Here is a 27,969-nt window from a genome sequence, read left to right on the forward strand (position 1 = left end):
TGAAATGCGTCCATAAACTACGAAGACCAAAATATGATACTTTTTAATCTCCCTTCCTCATCGTAGACTTCCGTAGATTTTCGCCAAATCCTGTCGGGATTCCTCTGAGCAATCACTGGAGATATTTCAGGATAAATTTCCGAAAGAAATCCTGGAGTAATCTTTAATCTGAATGCATCCCTGAACAATCTTGAAAACACCCAGAGCTTTACTTAAGCCATCTTGAAAAAGCTTTGGAGTAGTCGCGGTGCCAAGATACCTTTAGAAATTTTTCAATAAATTGTTCCGAAGAAGTCCCAAAATATCATCGAACTCCTGTAGGGATCTCCAAATTAACTAATTGACGTTTGAGGAAGTCTTAGATGAATCCCCAGAAAAAGAAAATGCTTAAATAATAATTGAAGAAAATTCCAAAAGAATTTGTTTGAGGAATCCCTGAAAAATCAGGGACGGATACCTTAAAGAAATTTGATGTTCTTATTTCGAGGAATAATTACTGAAGCATTTTTCTGTGAAACTCTAAACAAGCTTCAAGGACGATTCCCGTTATAAATTACTCGAGAAATCTTTGGAAGAAACTGATTAATTCCTGGATAAAATGATTAAGAAATCTCTAGAGAAATCCTTGGAATAAATTTCTGGATAAATTTTATGATGAACTCCTGGTCGTATGCATTGAGAAATTAATGGAAGAACTCCTAATATATTTCGTGGTAAAATCCCTTGAGGGATCCTTAGGAAAACGACTAAAACACGACTACAATCGTCGTAGGAACGTCTTGAGGTATTCTGGTAGGATTTTCTGGAACAACTAGCTTACCCAACGTGGCTAGCCACGTTCCAATCTTTTAAAGATTGATAATGTCTATGTTCAACTGTAAAATGACAACATCGACAAAGAACTTTTACCGTTGATAACTATTGTCGTTTTTTAAGAACTAGGTCGGTGATCAACGCGTAAATAAACTAACGTCAAACAAATTGTAGTTTGGACGAACTTTGATCGGATTTTGGTTAGAAAAAAGAGTATCGCCAGTTCCAACCTAGGTTCAAAAATGATTTCGATAAATGAAAGTGGTGAATGAAGTTAAGAAGCAGACTTTGCCCTAATGGTGATGTAGTTTCAGAAGTAGAGAATAATGGTTATAATTTTATTACCATGACCCGACATCGACAGGCTAAGGAACGCAAAATCGCTTAAAATTATGCTCTGATCATACTCCATCGAACATGTGACCTCAATGCTGTTGTAATGTTCTGATCTGAAATGATTACAACCTTAAATGCTGTTGTAGTGTTTTTATGGTGTGAAACATTCCAGAATATTTGATGCATAAGAGAGAAGAATCTTTCCGAAAATTCTTTAATATTTTGCTGAATAATTCTATAATTCTGCTGCAGTGTTCTATAATTTATTGTTATCCTTCGAAATCACAGCTGTAATGAAGGGACCATCGACTCATGGGAAAGGAATGCTTCGTAAAGTTGTTTTAGGGGACCATCATATTAAAGCTATCAGTACACTATGGCAAATATTTGGCTTGGATCGATACAGAATCGAATGTGTGACATCGCAAAGATTTTGTCTATGTTTGTCTGTTGGGTTATGCCTAGCCAAATAGTTGCACATAAGGCAGAAGTTTGAGGATATTCTACGAATTGGGAATAACAATGTCCCAGAAAACTCTAGAATATTCTGTCACATAGCTGTTGTAGTGCTCCAAAATTTGCAATTGTAATGTTTGTAATATTTGAGTTGACTGTTGAAGTGCTCTTAAAATGCAGTTGTTGCGCTCAACGAAACATTTCAAAACGTTACTGACAGACAGACAACGCTGGGATTTTATATAGGGTAATTTACGTATTTTCGGCTGTCTAAGCCGATGCCGCGCTTCTTTTGTAACTTTCTCGGACATCAGCATTGCTCAATCCTCTATCGATTCACACCGACAGACTTGCTCAAAACTTTTTGCAAACGGTTTGACAACGCTTCGAACATCTCTTGTCAGTGTGACTATTGTCGGCAATCTCATTCTCTTCGGCAGCTTTCCCATAATTTCCCCCGCCGTAGCGCTTTTTGCATAAAAAAATTAAATTTTTGTATGAGTCATAACGCTTGAGCCTACTCCCTCCTCCCTTTAGAGCGTTACGTAATTTGTGGACGGCGCCTAAGAACTGCAGGCGAATCTGTTCGGCATTTTGAAGCGTGGTCATTTGAATTGACTTCTCTGGTGATATTGTTTGTTCAGTCTCGAAAATCTCGTCAGCGGGAAGCTGACAGAACAAAGAATCATTTGAATGTTTTCATTGGTGTGTTTTGATAGAAAAATACTGTGTATTTGACATTTGAAATTTGGTTGCCGATAATAGCTGAATGGTGCTGAAGCGGTTAGTCTCTCTATATGTTTTTAAACAAATTTCTCCAACCATAGAATAAAACTTAATGAAAAACATTTTGTAAGAAAATTTGGAAGATATCTAAAGTGAGAACTTAAAAAAAAAACAGTAGAATAATTTTCGGAGTAATTTTTGGGGAAATCATTGGAGGCATCAGCGTTGAACTGCTAAAGCAAATTCTGAAGAAATTCATCAAACAAAAAAATTCAGATCAAATTCCTGAGATAATAGTTTGTTGCACGCCATACATTACCTAGAAACTCAATATAAAACGTCAGCCAAGTATGGGAGAAATATCTGTGGTAATAGCTTTGAAAATTCTAGCTGTAGCCCTAGGAAACATCCCAGAAATATTCATAGCAGAATTTGGACTGGAAATTATGTAAGAACTACTGGAGAAATAATTGAAAAAAAAAATATCTCACGAATCTTGAGTGAACAATCTGTAGATTAATTACTGGCAGAGTCCTAAAAAAATCTGAAAGGATCAATCTCAAGAAAAAAATCCGTGGAAATCCATATAGAAATTTCTGGAGTAGGTGCTGAAGGAATTCTTCGAGGCACTACGATATAACTTTTTGGACACCACAACAGTATATTCAATATTTTTGAAATTTTGAATGTAGGATCTTAACAACTTTCATTTCGATAAACGACAATCAGTTATAAAACATTGCAACAGCTATTTAATAGAAAACTCGTTCATTTGTCGGTAATATTCTACTCTAAAATTCATAGAATGAGCTGGAACTTTTGAAATGTTTCACAGTAGAAGAAACACTATCGTAGCACTTTAAAATTCTTTAGGCTGCAATTATTAGAGATTAGAACATTACAACAGCATTTACACAACGTGCTTACTGGAATAAGGTTAGAGCATACATATAGGCGATTTTACAGTCAATAATAATACATTGTTGACACATGTCACAAATCGCTGACGGGTAATCTGCTAATCTGCTAATCTGCTAATATCAACGCACCCCCTAGCCATGGCCAATCTGCGTTGTTTACACAAACATCCCTATAAACCCCCACGCTGGGAAATACGTTTACCGAAAACGGCGTTATGAGGCTCTGCACTGCATTCCTGTATTGGATTTACTTTAATGGCATTGTTAGCAAATTCACAAAAAGTGAAAGAGAAAGAAAACATTTGTGCAGGCAGAGCCCCATAGGCCATGCTATACCCGTTAGCACGCCCGACGCCCACCGATGACAGAGTGGGTAGGCTCGCACCATCGTCCCGCCCTTCTTATCTATTTTTGAGATAGGCAGTTCTGTCAGGGTGTAAATAGTTATTATTATGATAATGTCACAAATCGCTGACGGGTAATGTTTACAAAATTATAACTATCCGACATCGATTTCTCATGCTGATTGCTCACTTTGTATAATTGCAGAAAATTGATTCACTATTCGTTAAAAAAAATCGTGCTGTAGGATAAATAATCATAATATCTCGCCTTTTACCTAATAAAGCAATATTAAAGTTTTCTTTGACTCAGTGAAGTTATTACACAAAAACGGATTGATGAAGAGAAATAGAGCATGTTAGTTAAGCCCTTATGAAGGATCAGTGTCGAATTATCCTATAATTCTTGAAGTTAAATCCCAACTGGGATGGAGTCAGCTTCTTAGCTTGATGTTTTTAGAGCAGTCTCACAGCTATTACATTTTTTGTTTCTGCTCAAGTTGCAAAATCGCATTTGGACAAAGATATCACCAATCTATCTATTTTTGCTTCCGAATCTCATTGGAACGTGGCAAGCCATATTGGGTAAGCTAGTCATATCTAAAAAATCCCAGAATTGTCTGCCTGTCAGTAACGATTTTGTGATCTTTAGTAAATGAATGGTCAATAAACGCGCTTTAGTATGATGATAGAGAAGTCAACAAAATTAGCAAATCGAAAAGACTCTGAACTATACCAAAAATTGATAATAGACGTTGATATTGTCCATAAAAGCTTAACTGTCCCGTATGAAGAAGTAGGCATTGAGAATATAACGCTCTAAGTTTGAAGTAGGTCTACTCCTAGTACATGTATGCCATGTTCATTTAGCACAACTGTATAGATTACTCATGCTGCCACTGGTAGCAGTGAAATATATATACTTGAACATAATTAACGATTTTTAGTTGCTGTTAGGGTTGAAAATGCATATAGAGTCTGATATGCCTTCGTTTTTCAATATGGGGCTACACTAATTTCATATTTTCTCTTATTTTTAAACCAAGTGTGTCAACCCTTTCTTTCCCACAGGCTTGTTGAAGAATTTAAGGTGAATCAGTTTGGAATCCACATTAAAAAATGTACCGAAATTTTGAAGGCACACATCTCGCGAAAGAAGCATCAAACAACATTGCAATTTCTATTTTAGCTCTGTGCACTAACAGAGAGTTTAACATAAGAAGGTCGACTTCGTACGTTCAATATTTTTGCAGATTGGTGCCTTTGAAATCGTGAGTAGGGACATCAGCCAGCCATTGTAACAGCCATATGAGCAAAATCACTCAAAATCACTATTAAAAACATTGTTTGAAAAAAAAAAATTAAAAAAAAATCCGCGTCTACACGTTTACTTCTAAGCTTCTTCTTCTTCTTCTTTTTGGCGTTGCGTCCCAACTGGGACAAAGCCTGCTTCTCAGATTAGTGTTCTTATGAGCACACTTCTACAGTTATTCACTGAGAGCTTACTATGCCAATGACCATTTTTGCATGTGTATATCGTGTGGCAGGTACGAAGATACTCTATGCCCTGGGAAGTCGAGAAAATTTCCAACCCGAAAGGATCCTCGACCGGTGGGATTCGAACTCACGACCCTCAGCATGGTCATGCTGAATAGCTGCGCGTTTACCGCTACGGCTATCTGGGCCCCTGTTACTTACTTCTAAGCTTGGTATTCTTATTATGAATACGTCCAAAATCATTTAGTGAGCGCGTTTTATAGGCAATGGATAATGTTTGCAAATCGTGTAAAAAGCACGAAAATACTAATGCCTTCACTCACTAAAATATCATGTGATAATACGTCTTCTGGATGCACATAAAAGAAGCGAGAAGAATAACGTAAATTTGAGCCGAATTTGAAACAGGTTTGTGTCTGATTCAGTACATGTCGATCACAGTTTTATCCTTTTCGTATCCTTTAACATGTAAAATTACATTTTTTGATCAATACATCTTCAAGGACACGTTCTTGTGTCGTTTCATCACATACATCAGTGTCATTCAGTCATAACGCGAATTACGTCTACAGTAATTATCATCATTTTTAGAGTTTCCAACACAGATGAGAAAATTTACAACCCGAAAAGATTCTCGACCGACTGGATTTGAACCCGCGATCCTCAGCATGCATACTGAAAACATTTGCGTTTGCCGTCAATGCTATCTGCTGGATTGTATTTCTTTTATTCATCAATTTAATTAAGTCATTAGGACATCTCAGTGCACCCCATCTATGCATGTGAAAGACACTTTTTTTTATTACGTTTTCTTCATTTTTGACCATCTCCCTAGCGCTTTTCGCATTGACTATGAAATTAAATCAAATCAGATTTATTGTTTCCCCGAGAAGTGTTTCATGGTCCTTTTCAACCATTTAATTTCCTTCTTGTAGAATCTAAAATCGTAAACGAGAATCATAAAACTAAAAAATATCGATTCAGGCAACACTGTCCACTCCACATCGGGACCAGGCTCCGGGTCCGAGTGCATATTCGTCGTTTTCTCGCTGTCCTGTTGCTAGGCGCGATCCAAACCCATGGGAAAATGGCAAAACCTGCTTTTCTCGGTTGTAGGAGGGGTGCCTCAGTGGCAAGCAGCAACAAGAGCAGAAGCAGCACTGCCATCACATCATATGCACTTGCACATGGAAGAATCCGCAACAAGGAAGAGGAAGGAAGCAACGAAGGAGCATAAAAGCAGCAGATAGGCCCCTGGGTTGCCGATAACGTTTTGGAGAAGGAGAAGAGAAGGAAAAATGGCACACAAAAAGGAAGCGAACATTTCTTCTACTCCTTGTTTTCTCGCGCGCGATATTTAACTTCCAAAACTGGATTTGGGATTATGTGTGGTGTGTGAAAGTTGCGCGAATGTCCCCTCCCTGCCACTTGTCACCTGACGACCACCGCCTCTTTAATCGGGGAAAAGCAATTTCGCTGATGGTTTTCGGAGAATTCATGGGGAGACATTTTTTTTTGGGAGCATCCAAAAATATAATATGGCTCTGGAAAATGCTTTAATTTTCAACGAAGGTGAATTCCTTGGATGGTTTCCGTTTTTTTTTTCAAACCCATATGCGGTCGATTTAAACTAGAACAGAACGGTCGACCACGTGAGGGAACCTGCCGTGAAACAAACGAACCGAAATTACCTCGGAAAAGCAGCTACCCTCTACCTACCTGCCTGTTCGTCTCACAGTGGTTGCACTTTATGTAAAAGTTGGCCAAAAGTGCAAATCTTGCTCGGATTGTTTAAACTGCCCATAAAAGCATAACTGTCCCATATTGATTTTCGAACCAACACCTTTTTTCGTGGCAACATCCATGTTTCAATATGTACTTCACTATGCATATCAAAATTAACACACTTTGTTTGAAAATGTTGTGGAAAAATATCAAGTTGGTACAGTCCCATAATGAAAAATAAAGGCATAACAGTCTCTATATGAACTTTGAACCCAAATAGCAATTGCAAAACGTGAATTGTGTTCAAGTTTATATTTTTTGCTAATCAATAGAAGCAAAATGAGTAATATGGGTGGTTGTGTGAAATGAATATGGCTTGTAAAAATGTACTAGAAAATTATGAAGATTTGTATGAGAAGACAAACTTCAAACTTTGAGCACTATTTTCTCAATGCCTACTTTTTCCATATGGGACAGTTATGCTTTTATGGGCAGTAAAGCCCTTGATTCATCAATAAAATACGACTTTAGAAAGTAATTTGATAATTTTTATAGCTAAAATGAAAATTCGACATTTTCGGTAAATTTGGAAAATTGGATTTAAAAAGAGATATTTTGTCTATTAGAATCATGAATCAATATCGAATAGTGAGCAGTGTCTTATGAATCCGTTGCATGCTCCTGTGAAGACGAAATCATGATCCTAATGGTGCTAATGCGAAAAGATATTCCTGTTCAACTTCAAGCCACTATGAGTCTGTCGGTCCACCAAACAAAAAAAAAAAGAAGTCTAGAGTTCTACCAGCACAAAAGAATGAACAAACGAGATTCACAACGAGTGTGTCCACCAAACCAACAACCGACACACACCGCAACCAATTTGAGGCTTAGTAGAGGTTGACCCTGTAAAAGCGTGGTACGGCAAAAATGTAACGCGCAAGAAAAAGAGCAAGTTCATGGATGAGAGGAAACAATGGTCTAATCCACCGGTGTACTAAATTTACTCGGTCTGAGAATTGTGACACTTGAGCGGGGCACGCTCCCGTTTGATCCCCACGTGATCCGGACCCGCTCTAGTGTCAAAATTCTTCGACCGAGCTGGTTTAGTACACCAGTGGATAAGACCATGGGAAACCCCCCAGCGGAATGAGGGGGTAAGGAAGGGTGAAGAGAAAGAGAAATGTAAAGCTGGTTCAGCTGGGTGTGTATCCAACGGGCAAAAGGGTTGGAGAAATGGACGACAGGGGTATGGATGGATGATGATTACCGGGATGGAAAAGATCATGGTCAATCGTGGTCTTTCTTTTGGGATTGGTTCGGTGTCCAGAACGTTTGGGGACTGTTGGGGGGCCAAAAGCGATCGGTGTGGAGGTGGTTTGGATACTTGCTCTTGTGTTTGCAATTTTTGGACTTTCAATTGCGATTGGTTGAGCATGGTAAACCCGATTGTGGTTCATCGTATCCATTGCAAAATATACTGTTTAACTTTTTGGGGTTCTGACGCTCCTTTTTTCGACGAACTTGAAACAAACCGAACTAGATGAATACTATGCAATAGTTTCTTGAATATGATTCAATACTCATCCGTTTAATCCAAAGGTCAACTAATTGTTTCAATAGTAACACTATTGATAAACGATTAATTTACTATTGAAAAAAACAATCAAACATTTTTAAACTGATATTGACAAATTTAGACCATTGACAACATTGTTTGTTCAAGCACTTTTTATAAAGACGTTTTTTTCGTAAAAAAAAAAATAGTCGATCAAAGTCGTGGGAAAAAGAGGATAGCAAATAAAAGCTTTGAAGAAGTCAAAAATCTTCAATTTTTTGTCCTTATTCATTTTGAAAGGATTTTTCGATAAAGCACGTTTCAGGAAAATTTTTACAGGTTTTCAAACTTATCCACAAGACAACTGAGCACAACTATTAACCAAGGTCAAGAAAATATAGTAAAAAAATGCTGCTGCAACCAAATTTAGGCCCTATGAACAAGTTGTAGGTAAAAATCTTCACGGAGCAAATAAATCTTTAGAGATTTGAGACCGTCCAATAAAATCTTTCTTCGAAGTTGAGGAACATTTTTGATTCGTATCTGCAGTAGATTCCTAATTTTCATTTCCCAACATGAACAGATGCAGTTCAAATTTGTAATGATTTCAGTGAGCGACACCGTCATCCATCAATTGGAGCCTGTGGACCACATTTTATTATTTGACATACAAATTCCGCAAATTTGGAGCATAACATGGGAAAGGAATTTTCTGAGTCATCTCTTGATGGAATTTTTGTAGGGATTCCCCAAAGTGTACTCAGAGTAATTTCAGGAAGATCTAGTAGAAGAATTTCTGAAGATCTTCATCGAGTAACCTGTAGAGAGATTTCTGAAGATTGGTTCCAGTACCAGGATTTTTACACGAATTTTTGTAGAAAAGCCATTGCGATTACAATAGAGATTATTTTTAAGAAATTGGCATTTGATATATTCAGACTTTCTTCAAGAATTCAAGTAGCAGTTTTATCTATGATATTTTGAAAAAGATATTCTGAAGGATAATCTTTCTATCAAATCTATAGAAAGCATTGCTTCAGACATATTTTCTAATCCTCAAAAAAATTCTTTCATGCGTTATTTCAGGAAAATACTTCAGGATGGCAAGCGAATTTCCATTTAGAAATTACCGTTTTTTCTCGCTTTTTTGTTGGTTTTAGAATTTTCCCGGTTTTTAATTTCCTGATTGAAGATAGTTCGAGTCAAATCTCAATCTGTCGATTATTTCTTCATGAAAGTAAAGCAAAGAATGTACAATGGGCAAGATGAAATGCAAAGTTTCAAACAAGATGAATTCCATGTCTAATCTATCAGTCACAGAACTAGATCGTCTTCAATTTGCAGAAAATTTCGCACACGTTTTCGCCGAAAACTTTTCGGTATGGTAGAGTAAGTGTTTCCATAGATAAAGCAATCATGTTGACCCAAGAATAAGTTTTTAAAATGGGCTGAGTTTTTGCATGCAATTTGTTTGGAAAATTCGGTAGTGCTTTGCAAAGGCCCAAGTTGTCCGATTCATTTTTTGCACGCTCAGAGTGTTTTTCGGTTGGCTTCGTTCGCTTGGGTAGTGCTTTTCGAAAGCCCAATTGTTTGATTCTTCCATAACTTATGATCTCGTCCTAAAAAGCCATTGGTATCCGAGTGTGTAACTCATTATTTTTGAGCAAATTAATGGGACAAGATGAAAATTATCACCACTGAGAGGAGATACAGGAGGATCTTCTTTTAATTGAAGAATTGTTAAATAATGTGTAAATCCTTTCGTTTGCTAAATATTAACAAACTACACACTTGTTTACCAATGGCTTGTAGGGCAGGATCATAAATTATACGTTAATTAATAAATTTTTGCCTTCATACCTCATTGTATCTCAAAACGTATTTATTTTGATTAAAGAATTAAAAATCCACCAAAGATTGTTCTTAGAAAAAATTAAAAAAATTCTTTATAATGAAATGTTGTCCCAAGCTTCTATTTCCCATTAAGATTCTATGGTTTCAATTTAAAAAAAATATTCAAAATGGAGTTTTGCAAAATTTAAAATTTTATTTTTGATTTGTTTTTTTTTTTGTTCAAGAACAATATAAAATACTTTTTCAGTGTGGCAATTTTTAAAATCTAGACAAACTCTGAAATAGAATATCCAAACACTCGTATGCAAGAAGGTTAAAGGAATAGAACTTCTGTTTAAGGAAAAGCTTAGAACATTTTGTCGGAGATAATTACCTCATGAAAAAAAATCTTGGAAAACTATCGCTTGTACTGAAATGGGCCAATATTTTTTGTAACTACACCAATAACACGAGAAAAGGCCATTATTCAATATCTGCAAAATAAAACGGAAGGATCGAATTAGAGAGATACAATCCCAGTCCAAAAATTGTGCTCATTGGCTAGAATAGAATACATGGACATTTTTATATCAATAACTTATTTTTGAATTAGATATAAACTCTCTCCAAACATAGCTGATTGAGAAAAAAATTCCAAAGGATTTTTTCGTAAACATTTAAAAATCGATTGTAAAGTCTTCCCTAAACAATATATTGAAACCTTATTTTGTGAAGCATTTAAATATTAGAGTTTATTGGCAATCAAAAGTGAGGTTAGGATGTGATTTTTTTTTTTTTTCAAATTGAAATGAATAATTACGGTTTCCTGTGCCTTTGAATTTCAACAATCTTGTCAGATAAATGATTGTGGTGATTTTTCTTCCTATGTTATTACTAAACATGTTGATTAAGAGCACTAATCCCTATTGTAGAAGAGCGTCATCTACGCATTTTAGCTTTGCGAAGCAACATAGGAGATAGGCCCCGATCGCAAAATTTATAGTTCGATTCCAGGTTGCCGCGAATTCTGGTTTCAGAAGGCAAACTTTTGAATTTCAATTTCTTGTGACGGATTTTCATAAGGGGTTTCTATGTTTATCGATAGTTTAATTGCCTCAGTGTACTCGCTTAAAAAACATAAGGGCCAATCCTTAGATTGTCAGATTTGAGAAATTTCTATTCGAATATTTTTCACCACAATTTCACAATTTCGTATTTCTGAGTATTCAAGCCATTCAAACAGAATTTTTCTTATAGGGCGATGATTCCATGAATTGTCATAAATGTGGAAAAAATATGAGTATAAATGCTTGGACCATTTTCGGCTGTTGTGATAGGCCAACTCGATTTTTGCTAGCGTGCATTGGCCACAGGCTTGGCCCTTTTTGTTTACTTCGAATGAACAAGAGAAAGTCGTTGGCCTCTCACCATGCTAAGGCCAATGACAGTTTGCAAAAATTTCCTATCGTAGGTCCTCTTGATGAAGCTAAGATTCGTTCATTGGTGGTTTCAACCGATTTTGAAAAAAGCAATTATGTTATGTTGACAAGGTTTGCATAGTTGGTGGGTGTTGGGAAATGCTATCAAATGATATCAAAATCCGATTTGTTCATTGGCCCTTTAGAATTGTAACACGAGAGTTTGCCAGGAATTCATGGAATGATTTTTCCATCAATTTCGTTAGAAGATTATCCAGCTGGACAAACATTTGAAAAGCGCCCAAAAGGTCTTGAACCTTTTTTTTCAGAAACGTTGCTGTTGAGCCCTTTTTAGCCCGCTCACGCAAACTAACACCACTATCAGAAAGATTGGTGTTAACTCTACCTGATAGTGATATTGGTGAGCGTGACCGAGTTGAGTTGGGCTCAACAGCGTCTTGCAAAGCCAATGTTTACCATTGTCGATGTGCCCTTTTGAAATGCTTGTTCAAATTTCCTTTTAGCCCATATTTAACAATTCTAGCAGTATTCTTTGGGAAGTTTTATAAGAAAGTTCTTGAATAACACAGCAGAAATATAATCTTTTCGGGCCCAGGGCTGAAAATCTCGTTAATAACGATTAATGTACTACAGGTCGCCAAAGTTGTATAATATACTGTATTTTTTGTAAGTTTCAACACATTTTACACTTATTTATTATTATTTTTCGTAATCCAATCTACTGAGTGCATAGAATCGGGCCAATCAACTCGAGTTCAAAAACAAGGTAGTTTCCATTATTTTCCACACAAAATTAATGACAAAATGATACACCGTTTTATTCAAATACTTACGACGTTTTTGCACCAGTGTAAAATCGACTCGAGTAGTATGTCGTTTTGATTCGCGGTGAAAGAAGCGGTTAGGTTCCGAAAATTGAAAATCTTACGTCGTTTTGTAAATCCGGAAATTAAACGCTATAAAAGTGAAAAATCGAGTTGGTTTAGACCGGAATTTCGTCTGCTAAACACGTAGGATCGCTAAACTAAGCTTGTCTACTTTTCTGACTATAGGTTGTTTGAATAAGTTTTCCAGAAATATATCATTTTCAACCATTTATATCTCAAAAACCAGAATCAGTAAATAGCGGTATTTTGGTGCTTGAGACAAAAACTTGTTCTGCTGTGTAATTTTCCAAAGGTGTCTCCAGGGAACCAAGTATTGATTGTTGGAGAAATCCCTGTAAAAAATCGGGAGATTTTTCTGAAATATACCGTGAGTGATCGAAATCCGTACACCTAAGAAATGATTCTAAATCCGTCTACTTCATACAAAACGCCTACTATTTGTATGAAGAGTGCGGATTTTGAGCTTGTTTCTGTGTAGCCTGCACTGGTTTCTGAACGATATTCCGGGCTTCAGAGGAAGATTCACCTTCATTACTTAGATAATTATTTAAAAAAGTAATCAATCGAATCCCTTGAAAACTATCCTGCAAGATTTTCTAATGGAATTTCTTGAAAAACATCGGACGAAATGTGATGTGAAATCTTAAATGAAATTTAAGGATTGCATGGAGATTTATCTTAATAAGTTCCTGGGTGAAATGTTGGAGAAATTCCCGGAGGAACTTCACAAAGGATACCTGGTAGAACTTATTGAGGAACTTCTGGGTGAATTTTGAATAGATTTCCTAAAATACTTCTTGGAGGAAATTTAGGAGCAATCAGTGAGGAAAACCGTGGATGAATAATTGAAGAATCTATATGAAAATGGACAGAAAATCAGCTGGGAAATCAGCGTAGGAACTCCTGGAGAAATTCTTGTATTTTCCTGGACAAATTCTCAAATAAATTACGTAAAAAATCCGGGATAAACTTTTGGGGATATTTTTGGAAGAACTTTTGCTGGTATCTTTGAAGTATAGCATTACATAAATCGATGAAAAAAAAAATTAGGAGTAATTTGACAGCCTCAAGGATTTTTTTCTGTGTGATCCCTGTCGTTGGATTTCTTGGAGGAAATTAATATGAATAACTTCTTCTAAGCATCCCTTGACCAATCGCTGGATGAGTACCTAGAAGTATACCTAAGATAATTTGTAGCGAATCTCTAGGGTAATTTTTAAGAGGGATTCCAGAAGGAGTCCTTGCAATCAATCCACAAGAAATCTGTGGAAAAATCATTATAAGATTTCATAAGGCTTTTCCACGAGGAATCTAAGAATAAATTTTATGGAAAATTGCGAAACAATATCAGAATGTTTTTGTGGAGCTGCAAAGGTCTTTGAACGAATTCCCAGACTTGGGAGGAAGATTTGGATGATTATCCACTAAAAATCTCTTATGGGATTGTGAAATTCATGGAGCAACTTCACGAGGAATTATGGTAGAATTTAAGACGGAAGTTCTGATAGAATTAAAAAAAGGTTTTTTGCAGAAATAATTCATGGAGGAATTTTTGGAGCAATCAGTGGGAGGTAAATTATTGGAGAAATCTATATGAAAATCGCAGGAAATAACTGGAAAGACTGCGTAGGAACTCTCAGAGAAATATTTGTAGTTTCCAAGAAATATTCACAAACGAGTTACTTTAAAAAAAATCCAGGTTAAACTTTTGAGGATATTTTTGAAATAACTCTTGCTGAAATCTTTGAAAGAAACGCTAAAGTTGTCGTTGCCTTTTCTGAGAAAGAAATAAGGGAAAAATGTCTGTAGTAATCCCTGTCTAGGATTTCCTGAAGCAAATTTTGGAAGAATTCTTCTCTAAACATCTCTTGACAAATCGCTCGAAGAATATCTGGAAGCACACTGAAGAGAATTGGTAGGAAATTTCAAGAGCATTTTCTGGAGGGATTCATAGAACAGTCCTTATAAGTCCATATAATTCAAGCAGAAACATCTTTAGAAATCATTGAAAGAATCCATAAAGCATTACCTCGAGGAATCTGAGAATAAATTCTGTGCAAAATCGCGAAACAATATCTGCATGTTTCTGTGGAGCTTCGACAATTTTGTACCACGATTAACGACAAAGACAAAAAGTGACTTTACTGCCCATAAACGCATAATTGCCCCATGCGAATAGGAAATCCAGCAAACATGGGACTGACATGCATTTATGGGCAGTTTAGAGACCTTTCATTGAACATCATCTAAATTCAAGCATCCAGTATCTAAAAATACCATGTTTGGTAAACGATTTCCAACTTATCTTTTCAAAGTATGAATTCGGCTGAAGTTATTTGAAGAACCAAATTCAAACAAATTATCACCCCTTCTAGTCAGGTCATAAGCGTAAATGTTACAAAATCACGGATCCAGCAGTTTAATAACATTTTCGCTCAGTTCAAAATACAAAACCAAAAAATGTGCTATCGCCAGCCCATTCGGCGAGGTAACTCAGTCCGGCCCGTACCGTTCCGGCCGGCAACACTGCTGCAACCAAGAAGCACTATACTGCTGGGTACTGCTGATGACTGCAAAAAGGAAATAAAAAACGCAGACCAACACGATTGAACTGGACTCTGCTGATGTGAATGAGTCTCTATGGTGGTATCTTTCGAATGGGACCTTCAATTTCAAGTTTTTTATTTCTTGTTCCGCTCTTCACAACCCATCGAAATTTCTGCCATTTTTTCTGAACCAAAAGTTCTGTTCTGTCTACAGATTTCGACCCAAACTCAAAATCGATACCCATTCTGCCATGGTTTTGTGGTAGAAAACTCCAGAGCAAAAACTCACCTTCCAATCCAGAGACGGCTTCGAAACCTTCGATTTCCGGCACTTTATTCCGGTCCGGGACTCCAGAGAACTTCCCCAGATTTTAGGGCACTGATTCACTCGCGATCCGGATTACTACGACAAAGCACTTCTTGTCCCCGAGAGCCCGGGTTGAACCCGTTGTTCCTTCGATCCTGTGTGGATAATTTGTGAATCTCCGGTTTAGATTGGTTCAGATCTTACGGGGCACACCACAACTTCTTTGTGTGGCGGCGGCGACGACACGAAAGAATGGAGAAAAATGTGGCACTGCTTGAGTGCTGCTGCTGCTGTTGCTTGCGGCTCTGGGCCTTGTTGGCCAAATGTACATCCAGTCCAGAGAACCAGCAAGAGAGAAAGAGCGAGAGGAGAACACGCACACTTGCGTCGGTTTTGCGTGTATATCGGAACAGCAGACGAAGACGACGACAGCACACTCTTGCGCACTCAGCAGCAACAGCAACAGAGCAGTGGCAAGCAAACGACCGATACTCCGTTCCCCGTTCCGTCCGTCCAAGTCGATATGATCCGCTGCTGGTGCTGCTGTTTGGAAATCCAGTCATTCCTCGCTGATGTGTGTAGGGTATGCTGGGGTAAAATGAATCAGTAGATTCGAACAGCCAAAAATTATGTACGATTTTGATAAGAGAACGCTTGTGAATTGATTTCTTGACTGGTTTTCTCTCTTTCTTGAGATTCTTATGAAACACAACCGTTGACCCGTTCGTATGCCATTTAGTGACATACAAACACCATTTCATTTTTATTTAAATAGATAGAAAATAGATTCCTCTACTTATTTCTCTAGTGACTTTAGGAATTTCTCTATCAACTCCATCTTGAAACCTTCCACAGATTCCTAAGGGATTTATCCTGGAATACCTACATAGATTTCTCCTTGAACTCCTTCAGAGTTTCCTGTACGGATTTCTTCATATATTACTTCAGAATGCCTAATTATTGGTCTTCATTACTCTAGGAATGCTTACAGATATTCGTTCAGTATACGGATCTCAAAAGAATCCTGGATAAAAATCAATTGAAATTTCTCCAAGAATTCCTACAAGACACTACCAAGGAATCTTCATAGGAGTTCCACCATATATTCCTCAAAGAATTGTTGCATGTGTATGCCCAGGAATCATTGTCGAAGGAGTTTTTTTCAAAGTTTTCTCTCGCCAGTAATTTCTTCATGTATAATTCCACAGATATTTGAAAGATTCCTCTGGCGTTTTTTAGGAATTCATTTGAGATTTTTTTTTCAGTCATTCCCGGATATTTTCAAATTGTTTTCCAAGAATATGTAGGAATTCAAAATAGTTTCTCACTTACAACTTCAAAGTTTAATAAATTTTAATAAATCTTCGAGCTGTTTAGTAGAATACCTATAAGTAGATGAAAAAGCCGAATTTAGTACTATACCATTACACGACACTGAAGACGGCCTTACAGTTGAGGTCGAAATACGCGTATCAAAAAAAAACTCTAGTGGAATTAAATGGTATAGTACTAAATTCGGACCCGATTTTGTCAGCCCCCGATTTTGTCTACCCCTGATTTTAGCATCCTTTTTTGCCCGATTTTGTCAACCTAAAATTGATATTCAATTTAATCAAAGTAAGCACGTATATACTGGCAATATTGGGTGCATAAAGTCAATTATGACCTTGGCCACGTCTATACAATCATCTAAAGACCGAAATTATGAAATTTGATATTTTTAATAATTCTCGCGGAACATTACTAAAGGACCTATCCAGGGATGAGAAAAGTACTGGAGCAAACATTTACCGCCTCTACATTTACATCTTTCTACACGACCATCAAAATCCAAAGCAAACCATGACGGTTCAAAACAAAAAATGTCACGGCTCTTCAAAAAATGTAATCTTCTTCTTCCTAACGTTTTTCAACCCCGAATGCGAAATGACTCGAGCACAGTGGTGACACGATTTTTGCGGTTTTCGGGGTTTTGCATTTTTGCTCGTTAAAGGCAGTATGAAATTGAACTTGTTTATATGTATCGTAACGGAATGATTGTGGTCTTTCTGTTGGAGCTAATAGATTTCAATTAGTTGAAAACACAAGCGAAATATTAGCGATTGAATGATTTAACACTTTTTTCAATCATTCAGCTTGGAATGGCTGCCCGAAAATGGTCATAGTGGAGAGACAAAAACAGTCAAGCAGTGTGTGAGCCGTTGGCAGCGCAACGCCTGATGGTATTGATGCTGCTGCTGCTTTGTGTTTTGGTGGAATGGCAGAATCGATGAACTGTGGTGAATTGTGGTCACAGTTCCCAAGACTGGACCTATCTAACATTGAGAGGCTCTCTTTGTTTACTTTCTCTTTTATTAATAACTGTGTCACATTAACCTCTTCTGTTGCGTTTTTTGCATGAAACGCTAGTCAAGGAAATTGACTTTCGATCTATAGTGAAAAACTTCCCAAAACCTTTAGTATTCCACTGTTATAATCGAAAGAGAACGAGAGAGGAGAGAATCTCTCATTTGTACATAGGTCCTTTAGTAATGTTCCGCAAGAATTATCCAAGAAACTGGTCAATGTTACCTTGGATTACGGTACACAGAAACTGGAAATAAAAAAAAAACAATGTTTCTATTAACAAAATCATAAAACTAAGTTCTTAAAGTTAATATAAAACAAACTTTTTTTTCCCGGTTTTAGCTCTTTCCCGATTTTGTCAACCTGCATGCAGCATGGGACTGACAAAATCGGGACATTACTGTATTGCATTACACAATATTGCTCAAATATCTGCTTTAAATATCAATTGAATAATTATTTAAAAAAATCCTAATATGGTGTCTGTTGCAATGGCGAAAAACGCAATCCAGTAAAGTTTAACTATTGCATTCTGAAACTTTTTTCGGATTTCACTATGTTCACTATGGCATCAATGCCATCACCGTTTGTTTGTTTACATCATGATTGAAATTGCGCATCGGCTACCGAACCTGCTTCCAAAAAACGGTCGAAGCAAAAACAGTACCCGGAGTATAACCTCATTCTCGTGATTGATGCTGTAATGTCGAAGGTAAAGGACATTGGGAGAAGCCGCTTAAGTCTATTGAGTGCCGAAGGAGACGTTTCACTTCTGTCTCAGCTTGAAGTGGTCAGGAAAAGTGGTTCGCGGGCCAAACCCTGTCCTCACAACCAACAAGGAGCGCGAACTTTCAATCTGAATTTCCATAAACAATCAAATAACATAAAAACTTCTGCCTTAACCGTTCAACATTTGGCGATTTACTCTAATTCTCGTATATTTTCAAGCCATTTTGAATTCTCGGATTTTTTTTTCCGGATTGTGAAAAGCCAATATCAAATTCCCGGGTTTCTTCCGGTTTTTCCCGGTATTTCTAAAATATTCACGATTTAATTAAAAGCTATTTTTTACCATTTCAAGCGACTTCGAGTACGAGATTTTGGTCATACAGCAAAGCATTACTATAAGCATTACATGGAAATTAATTTGTTTGCCGCGCACTACAATTTTGTACGCCCATCCTGTTTCTGATAAATTCCAGTCTGCTCTATGGAACGATATGATAACGTTTTAATTAATCGTGGAATTTATTTGATTTTTTTTAGTGTAAAAAAATGGACATTGTTTGTACGATGCAATCAAGTCAATCTTAGAATGAATCATACTTTTAATTGTAAACGGATACACAGTCTTGGTAGACTTTAAAACAAATTTATCAATTGCCATACATTTCCCGATCAGAAAGAAGACAATATCAATCCTGCAACAAAAATGTTTTTGAAAAGTTAGGTCCCATAGGGTGCCGGTACCAATGGTTGTAATGTACCAGTAGATTGGACTATGGAATAAAACGTACATTTTTCGATAAAAACGACATGTACTATTTTTGGTGGATAGATCGCTTCTAGTTTAGTCGGTTTACCAAATTGCAGTTTTTTATTTTATCAAAAAGTCATATAAATAATTAAGTTTACGCAAAAAATTTGCTCCCTTGCACCAATAGTTGCCGTCGTGTTCCAGTAGTGGATCAACGGGTGAAAGCAGTTTTTAAAATGGATGTATAAAAATGAAGAAAAGCCCCATAGATAATCTTTATGCTTCAATCGAAAGATATTAGTTGCCGTTCCGATGTAAAAATGTTAAACCTGTGTAAAAATTTACCATTTTGTTTAAAACTCCTTGTATCATTCCCGAACGTCTACTACTGGAGCACTAGCGCAACTACTGGAACACGTGTACCAATAGTGGCTCAAGCAATTTTATGTTAAAAAATTAGTTTTATCAATCTTTTTATATTTTTCCCATATAGTAGAGGTTGAAATCTTTCTGTTGACGCCAAAAGATCTCTGTTAAGGCTTTTCGTTATTTTGTTATGATTTTTTATAGCTTAGGTAGTCTACTAATGGCACCGGTACCCTAAGTTGAATTCGAAAAATGATTGAAATAATATTATCATAAAATGCCAAACACATACCTTCAGCAATTAAAAAATAGAAATAGAAAATAGTGGTCAGTGCGCATCGTACCTTCGTGCTGTGCGTACACGAATTCTCTCTGCTCTTGGAAGTTTTCTTAAAAACTACCTAAAGCAATAAACAGTACTTTTCAGTGCTACATAAACAGTACTTTTCAGTGCTAAAATTAAAAACGGTACTTTTCAGTGCTACTAAAACAGTACTTTTCAGTACTATTTTCTACTATTGATCCCTTTACGATCCTTGTTAGGACCCGTGCCTTCGATTTTTCGTTGGACCCGTTGGCGAAAGCTAGCGGTGGTAATCCTTCTTGGACACCGTCTTGGGAAAAAACCTCTCGAAGGTCACGTCTTCTTTCGTTTATTAATTAAACATGGTATCAACAACAAACAAAAGGAAGGGTGAATCTCTGAATTCACTACTTCCTTCTAAAAAAGTGGGTTTTAAAACTGTCACTACACGTGGCAAGAATGGAAGAAAGGACGTTTCCCCGGAATGCGAACTTTCTTCCAAGGGTGAAATGAATAATTGTATCGAAATGAGCAATCAGTTCGATGCTCTAGACAAATTTTCCGAACACCAAATCGAAGCAGCCTCTAGCCCAGGCTCTTTGATTCAAGTGAGGAAGCAAAGAGTGCCGCCTATCGTGGTCAGTTGTTCCGAATTTGGGGGATTTAGGCAGGAGATCTTGAACTCCATTAGGGGAATCAAGGTTTCCTTCCAAATCGCAAAGAAAGGAGACTGTCGCGTTTTGCCGGAAACTCTTAAAGATCGTAAACTTCTTCTCAGACATCTTGAAGAGAAGAAGCACAATTTTTTTACTTATGACGACAAAACTGAACGTTTGTTCAAAGTTGTCTTGAAAGGTCTCTCAAGTGACTATAAGTCACCTGAAGAGATCAAAAATGGAATAAATGATTTACTTGGATTTTCCCCTGTCCAAGTAATCATTATGAAAAAGAGAACCCAATCTGGCATTGTTCGGAAAGGGCTTTCTCAAGAATTTTATTTAGTTCACTTTAACAAAAAAGAACTAAATAATATTAAAGCTTTAGAAAAAGCAAAACTTTTGTTTGATGTCCGTGTGACATGGGAACATTTCCAGAAACCTGGAGGAAATTACCAGAACCCCACTCAGTGCCGTCGGTGCCAAAAGTGGGGTCATGGTACAAAAAATTGTCGCATGGATGCTAAATGCATGATTTGCGGAGGTTCTTCTCACGCCAAAGACGTCTGTCCAGTGAAGGAAGATACCACTAAGTTCATATGCTGTAATTGCGGGGCTAACCATAAGTCCAATTTTTGGAATTGTCCTTCACGCAAAAGGGTCATTGAGGCTCGTGCCAGGCAGATGAAAAATAATATCCGTTACGATAACGGTCGTTTCCGGAATTTGCCTGGTAGAGTATCGAACAATGCTCATTTTTCAGTTAACGATCGCTTGATCATGAATCATACCCATCAGGAATATCATAATCATGCTCATTCACAAACTAATTTTAATCCGTCGGGTAGCCGTTCGAATCTTGCATTTTCGAATGTATCTACCCACGGTAAATCCTTTGCCGATATCGTAGCAGGAAATTTGAACTCCTCCTCTGTTCGATCCATGGGTACCCATTCTACTTGTTTCAAATCAAATGGAAAAAACCCTACCGCCACAGGTAACTCCGCTTCTTCGTCTACCGAAAATTCTAATGGGAAATCACATGACATGTCTGCCTCTGATTTTAATTTTCTAACTGAACAATTGAATCTAATGATTAATGCAATGTTCAAAGCCACCACTATGACTGAAGCAGTCCAAGTAGGTGTAAAATATACAAATCAAATTGTTATTGGATTACGTTTTTCTAATGGATCCAAATAATAATTTAAATATTTTAAATTGGAATGCTCGTTCTCTGAATGGTAAAGAGGACGAGCTGTTTAATTTTCTTACTGTTAATAACGTGCATATAGCAGTTATTACCGAAACGTATTTAAAACCTGGATCTAAACTCAAAAGAGATCCTAACTTTTTTGTTTATCGTAACGATCGACTTGATGGGGCATGTAGGGGAGTTGCAATCATCATTCATAGGCGTATAAAACATCAACTGTTTTCGTCATTTGAAACTAAAGTTTTTGAAACTTTAGGTGTTTCTGTTGAAACACAGTTTGGTAAATATACTTTCATAGCTGCCTATTTGCCTTTTCAATGCACTGGACAGCAAGTTAATTTGCTCCAAACTGACTTGCGAAAATTGACTCGCAATAAGTCAAAAATTTTTGTCATTGGTGACTTTAATGCCAAACATCGGTCATGGAATAATTCTCAAAGTAATTCCAACGGCAGAATTTTATTTGATGAGTATTTCAGGATATTTCTCAATTCAATACCCTGATAGCCCTACATGTTTTTCCTCTTCTAAAAATCCATCTACGATTGACTTGGTCTTAACCGACTCTAGTCATCTTTGTAGCCAATTAGTTACTCATGCTGATTTTGATTCTGATCATGTCCCTGTTACATTTCAAATATCCCAAGAAGCGATTCTCAATCCTATCAGCTCCACTTTCAATTATTTACGAGCCGACTAGAATATATATAAAACGTATGTTGACTCTAATTTTGATGTTAACATTTCTTTAGAAACTAAACTTGATATTGACAATGCTCTTGAAACTTTAACAAATTCCATTGTTGAAGCCCGGAGCATTGCAATTCCAAAATGTGAAGTAAAATTTGAATCCGTGATTATAGACGATGATCTTAAACTCTTGATCCGTCTTAAAAACGTGAGGAGAAGGCAATTTCAACGCACTCGTGATCCTGCTATGAAAATTATATGGCAGGATTTGCAGAAAGAAATCAAGATACGTTTTGCTCAATTAAGAAACAAAAATTTTGAAAATAAAATTTCTCAATTGGACCCTGGCTCCAAGCCCTTTTGGAAATTATCTAAAATCTTGAAAAAACCTCAGAAGCCAATACCAGCATTGAAAGAGTAAAACAAATTATTACTAACTAATTGCGAAAAAGCTCAAAAACTTGCTATGCAGTTTGAAAGTGCGCACAATTTTAATTTAGGACTTACTAGTCCAATTGAAAATGAAGTTACTCAGGAGTTCGAAAATATTCTCAATCAAGAGAACGTTTTCGAAAATACCTGGGAGACTGATTTGGAAGAAGTGAGAACTATTATTAAAAAATTCAAAAATATGAAAGCTCCTGGCGATGATGGAATTTTCTACATCCTCATCAAGAAACTTCCAGAAAGTAGCTTATCATTTTTAGTTGATATATTTAACAAATGTTTTCAATTAGCATATTTTCCTGATAAATGGAAAAATGCTAAGGTTGTTCCAATTTTAAAACCAGACAAAAATCCTGCAGAAGCTTCTAGCTATCGTCCAATCAGTTTGCTTTCCTCAATCAGTAAACTTTTTGAAAAGGTTATTTTGAACAGAATGATGGCCCACCCACATCAACGAAAATTCAATTTTTGCCAATGAACAGTTCGGATTCCGCCATGGACATTCGACCACTCATCAACTTTTACGTGTAACAAATTTGATCCGTTCCAACAAATCTGAAGGCTATTCTACTGGTCTTGCTCTTCTAGACATAGAAAAAGCATTCGACAGTGTTTGGCATGAAGGTTTGATTGTAAAATTAAAAAACTTTAATTTTCCAACATACATTGTTAGAATAATTCAAAGTTATCTGTCAAATCGTACACTTCAGGTTAATTATCAGAATTCCAGATCTGAAAGACTTCCTGTAAGAGCTGGTGTTCCTCAAGGCAGCATTTTGGGACCAATATTATACAATATATTCACATCTGACTTACCTGAGTTACCTCAGGGATGTCAAAAATCTTTGTTTGCGGATGACACAGGCCTCTCCGCCAAAGGACGAAGCCTGCGTGTCATCTGTAGTCGATTGCAAAAAAGTTTGGATATATTTTCTTCATACTTGCAAAAATGGAAGATTTCTCCCAATGCTTCCAAAACTCAACTAATAATATTCCCACATAAACCAAAAGCTCTTTATTTGAAACCTTCAAGTAGACATGTTGTCACGATGAGAGGAGTTCCAATAAATTGGTCAGATGAAGTTAAGTATCTACGGCTCATGCTAGATAAGATTTTAACATTCAAAAATCACATTGAGGGCATTCAAGAAAAATGTAATAAATATGTAAAATGTCTCTATCCGCTTATTAATAGAAAATCAAAACTTTGTCTTAAGAACAAGCTTTTGATATTCAAACAAATTTTCAGGCCAGCCATGTTGTATGCTGTACCAATATGGACTAGCTGTTGTAATACCAGGAAGAAAGCTCTGCAGAGAATTCAAAATAAAATTTTGAAAATGATTCTGAGGCTTCCTCCCTGGTATAGTACCAATGAGTTACATAGAATATCCAATGTTGAAACATTGGAACAAATGTCAAATAAAATAATTAATAATTTCAGGCAAAAATCGTTACAATCTTCTATTGCCACGATTAATGCGTTATATGTTTAGGTTAAGTTAGGTTAAGTATATTCAAAGCGTTTTTTTTTTCTCTTACAAGCAGGTGAAATCAACTCACCTGTAAAAAATCTGAACTGCTACGGCAAATGAAATGTAATATGTTGTTAACAAAATGTTAATAACATCTTAAATTTGTTTTACCAAATTAGGATGATAGTGTTGTCTAATAACACAGAACACCTAGATATAAGAAATGAATGTAATGTTTGGAATGATACTAATAAAGAAAAAAAAAAAAGAAAAAAAAAATTTATGGAGGGATTTTACCTGTGCTACCTTTATCTGAATGTCGTTTCGCCGAACGCCAGTTCTCCGAATGACTTGGAATCCTTTTTTAGGATAATCACAGACATTAACTCAGCGAATCCATCATGAATTTCTTCAACGAAACGTTCAGAAATTTTTCGAGATAGACCGATTCTATAATGTGTACATGATGTAACTATGAGATATTATCTCCTCTCTCGCTCTCTTTCGAACAGTGCAATACCAAAGCTTTTGGGAAGTATTTCGCTATAGATCGAAAGACAATGTCCTTGGCTTTCACACGTTTGACACAAAAAAAAAACGGAATAGAGCAGGTTAATGTGGCTCAGTTATTGATTAAAGAGAAAGTAAAAAAGGCTCTCTTTGTTGGATAAGTGCTTTTGAAAAGTAACACGAGAATTACTCGAGAAATGTTCGGAAGGCCTACAGGTGTAAATTCTACATAAAATAATGATGGGAAATTTCATAGAGAAATATTTGTAGTAACTTTATGATGAGTCCCTGATCTAATTTATTGGGCACATCCTGGAAGAGTTCTTAGTAGATTTCATTGTATGAATCTGACTGCACAGAATTTTGAAAGCAATTTCTGGGGGATCATTCACAAATTTCATAACGCCGTAAATGACCATTTTGGACACCCACCCACTCCCTCGTAACACTATTTGTATGAATATTTTACAATTTGTGTATGAGCCGTAACATCACGAGGACACCCACCCACCCCCTTCAGCGTTATGAAATTTGTGAATGGGCCCCTGGAAGAAACTTTGCATGAATTCGTGATAAAGCTCCTAAAGGGATTCTTGTTGGGTTTCATAGAAAAATCCTTGAAAGAATTTCATCCAAAAATCTAGAATAAACCTTTGTGGATTTTCTTGGAGAAATCTGAAGTAGAATAACTGAAAAAAATAGCTATTTCCTGAAATTAATAAAGGAAGCAGCGTTGGAGGGCTCAAGAGGTGCTTGTACAAAATTTCTTTGAGGAATCGCTGGAAAAAAAATCTGGATGAATTCTTGAGTGAATAAGCGAAGAAATCCCTAAAAATATTACTAGAGAGATCCCTGGAGGAGTTCCTGAAAGTATTCTAGAAGTATCCCCTGGAAAAGAATTTCTTAGAGCAATGCTTGAAGAATTTCTTGAAGTACCTAAGAGAGAATCTCTGAAGATATCTTAAAAAAATAACCTCTCTGGACAATATTCTGGATTTCCTGATGGAATCCATGACGAAATATGTGTAGGAATGATCGGAGGAAATGCTGGAATAATTGTTGTAGTATTGAAAGGCGTGAAACCTGAAACGAACTTTTGAAGCATACATGGAGACTTTACTTAAGAAATATTTGAAAGAACTGCAGAAATCCTTGGTTGAAATGCAATTTTCAAAACTATCTCCATGAGCAATCATGTCAATTTTTCAAATGAAAATTTGATTTAATTTTTTTTTTATATTTAATAAATAATTTCTCCGTGAAATCCTCATGGAAATGATAACAATTTGCTGGACAAATCGGCGTACGAAAGCTTCTAGGGTTGAACAAAAAAAATCTTAAAAATATTTTCAATAAAACTTTGTAATAAATATGTGATTTTTTCTTGAAAAAAAAGCTCCTGTAAGAATCTTTGAAAGATCTCCTAGAGTAACAAAAGAATAATAATTCATTATAATTTATTAGTCGGTGGAAGAATCAGTGGAAAATATCTAAAGGTAATTCTGGGATAGCATCTATGATATTTTGAGTAATCTCTGTGGATATAATTGAAGGTAGTATCGTCCGAGTGCGTAAGAATTTTCTGAGACGAATTCTGGGAAAACTTTTCTGAGCATCCTTTTAAAAATCGCTGATAGAATTTATGATTGGTGGATGAATCCCTAGAAGAATTTTTGGAGGAGACCATGACAGTATTCCAGAACAAATCTTTGGAGAAATGACTAGAAGAATTCCCCAAGATTTTCCTCGAGAAATCTGAGAAGAAATTTCTGAATAACCTGTGGGAATAATCGCGAAACAGTCTCTGAAGCTTTCACTGAAGCCACTAGAATGTTTCACTAGGATCATCATGAACGGGAACGAGGAAAAAGCGTCTTTATAGACCATTTTGATTTAAGTAAAAACTTCATTGAAAATATGAACTTATTTGAAAATATCAGAAAGGTAATCAATACTTAAACTTACTGTAAAATATACGCAACGACATACTTTTGCCCCAGCTTACCCTACAACCTCAGCACTATCGCACCAACACTCATACAAAAATTCAGCGGAACGGGAGTTGGAGGAGAGTGACCGAAGAATGGAGGATGGATGGATATCAGAGAAGCAGAAGCCAGCAGCAGCAGCAGCAACATCACAAAGCGGAGCCTTTTCTCGGGTGGATTTTTCGCTTCTTTCTCACCTTCTTCGAATGGAGTATTCCTATGCTCCTCTTCTGCTGGTAAAGGTGTGTGTTGTTTCGATTTCGGATTATCTCCTTGTTCTGCTGCTGGAAGTTCTTCTTGTTCTTGTCTTGATTTCCGAAGAACTGGAACGTGTTTCGTCCTTCAACAACGCCCACTTTCACAATTTTCTGGCGATCTTGCACACTGGTTTTGTTCCGGGAGTTCACAGCCAAACTTTACACTTAACTAAGCAGTAATCAAGTTCAAAAATCACCACAATAACCACAAAGTTCTTTTCTTTGGTAAAAAAAAACGCACTTTTAACGCACGGCAATCACTCCGCATTCGACAGACTCCGACGAGGAAATGAAATTTAGCCGGCTTTTGTCCGTTCGTTCGGCGCCCGTCTGAACGTGTTTGACATTTTGTGCGTTCGACTTGTTTTAGTACAAATCAGAGCTGTGCCCAGCGTTGCCAGCTTTTTAGATTTGCCAGGAATGGGACGCTCAATTTAATTTCACATCAAGCGGAGGTGGTATAATGCACAGAGGTTGTCATTGCGTGCACCAATAGCTGTTTCCATCAGGCCCATGGCACGGGACGACTTTTAGCGTAGTCAACATCTCCATGTGTTTACTCATTTTCGGGTGATTTGAATCGAGAGAGCAATCAGAATGCGGAGTTTTGTTTAATGTTTATGATCCATAATCAAATCACTGATTGCTTGCCCGCATAGAGAATCACAATTCGCCTCACATTCAAAACAATTAATCACTTTTATCTGTTAAGGTTAATGTACTCCGAACAGTTGATTTTATGTTGAACTGTATTCAGTCTAAGGCTTAAGACGTTTAAAAATGGTTTGCGTGATGTATGCCAAACAGTAACAATAAAAGATATTATCCAGATATTGTAAAATTATACGGAGTTTCA

At 36.6% G+C, this 27,969-nt stretch overlaps 1 protein-coding gene across 2 annotated transcripts in view; it reads right to left on the reverse strand.

Annotated features, from left to right (window-relative positions):
• The window catches only part of LOC23687802 (serine/threonine-protein kinase grp), a 99,894-nt gene extending 72,457 nt beyond the window's left edge, over positions 1 to 27,437 (reverse strand). The window contains exons 1-2 of one of the 2 annotated variants that reach the window (XM_021846021.1): positions 27,054 to 27,437; positions 15,364 to 15,536 (exon numbers count right to left, since the gene is read on the reverse strand). The gene's annotated coding sequence lies outside the window, so the exon portion shown is untranslated. The remainder of the gene's footprint in view (positions 1 to 15,363; positions 15,537 to 27,053) is intronic. The other variant, XM_011495399.2, reaches the window with a different exon arrangement.
• Positions 27,438 to 27,969: the final 532 nt, after the last annotated feature.

Source organism: Aedes aegypti, chromosome 2 (genome assembly GCF_002204515.2).
Source record: "Aedes aegypti strain LVP_AGWG chromosome 2, AaegL5.0 Primary Assembly, whole genome shotgun sequence".
Classification (NCBI taxonomy): domain Eukaryota; kingdom Metazoa; phylum Arthropoda; class Insecta; order Diptera; family Culicidae; genus Aedes; species Aedes aegypti.